Source organism: Ambystoma mexicanum, chromosome 7q (genome assembly GCF_040938575.1).
Source record: "Ambystoma mexicanum isolate Mex_15411 chromosome 7q, UKY_AmexF1_1, whole genome shotgun sequence".
In the NCBI taxonomy this organism is placed as follows: Eukaryota; Metazoa; Chordata; class Amphibia; order Caudata; family Ambystomatidae; genus Ambystoma; species Ambystoma mexicanum.
In genome coordinates, this window is record NC_090941.1 from 859,391,470 (window position 1) to 859,392,041 (window position 572).

At 39.0% G+C, this 572-nt stretch overlaps 1 non-coding gene across 1 annotated transcript; it reads right to left on the minus strand.

Annotated features, from left to right (window-relative positions):
• Window positions 1-259: 259 nt before the first annotated feature.
• LOC138528988 (U6 spliceosomal RNA) lies at window positions 260-366 on the minus strand. The gene has a single exon (XR_011284355.1). It is a non-coding gene; the product is annotated as a U6 spliceosomal RNA (small nuclear RNA).
• Between the last annotated feature and the right edge of the window lie 206 nt (window positions 367-572).

Genomic DNA, 572 nt, shown 5'->3' on the forward strand with positions numbered 1-572 from the left:
GTCTAGTGGGGTTAGCTCTTACGATTCTTTGTGACAAATACAAGGGTGCTGAGTGGGACAGGCATCTGTGTGTAATGGAGAGAGTTTTTAAGATTGGATCATTGGTGAACCACCTATTCAGCCTTCACAATACCACAAACTAACAGAGTTACCAATCAGAAAGCTGAAACAGGCACAGTCAATTGATATAACTCCTTTGCCTTCAGTTTTAGCATGAGACAGGGCACACTATACTCTTTTTTTTTTTTTTCTTTTTTTTTTTTTTATGGAACGCTTCACGAATTTGCGTGTCATCCTTGCGCAGGGGCCATGCTAATCTACTCTGTACCGTTCCAATTTTAGTATATGTGCTGCCGAAGCGAGCACACACACTATACTCTTGCAACACTCAAAAATAATCACCAATCAAGGTTTTATAAAAAAAATACTTTAATTAAACACACCAATATGCAACATCATTGAAAAAAAAACACTAGTAAAAATCCACCCACAGAAATGGAAAAAAGGTAGATGACATCACCCTGTGTACTGTGGAACAGGTGCAGAGCAAGACAGATAGTTTGACGGCTTGG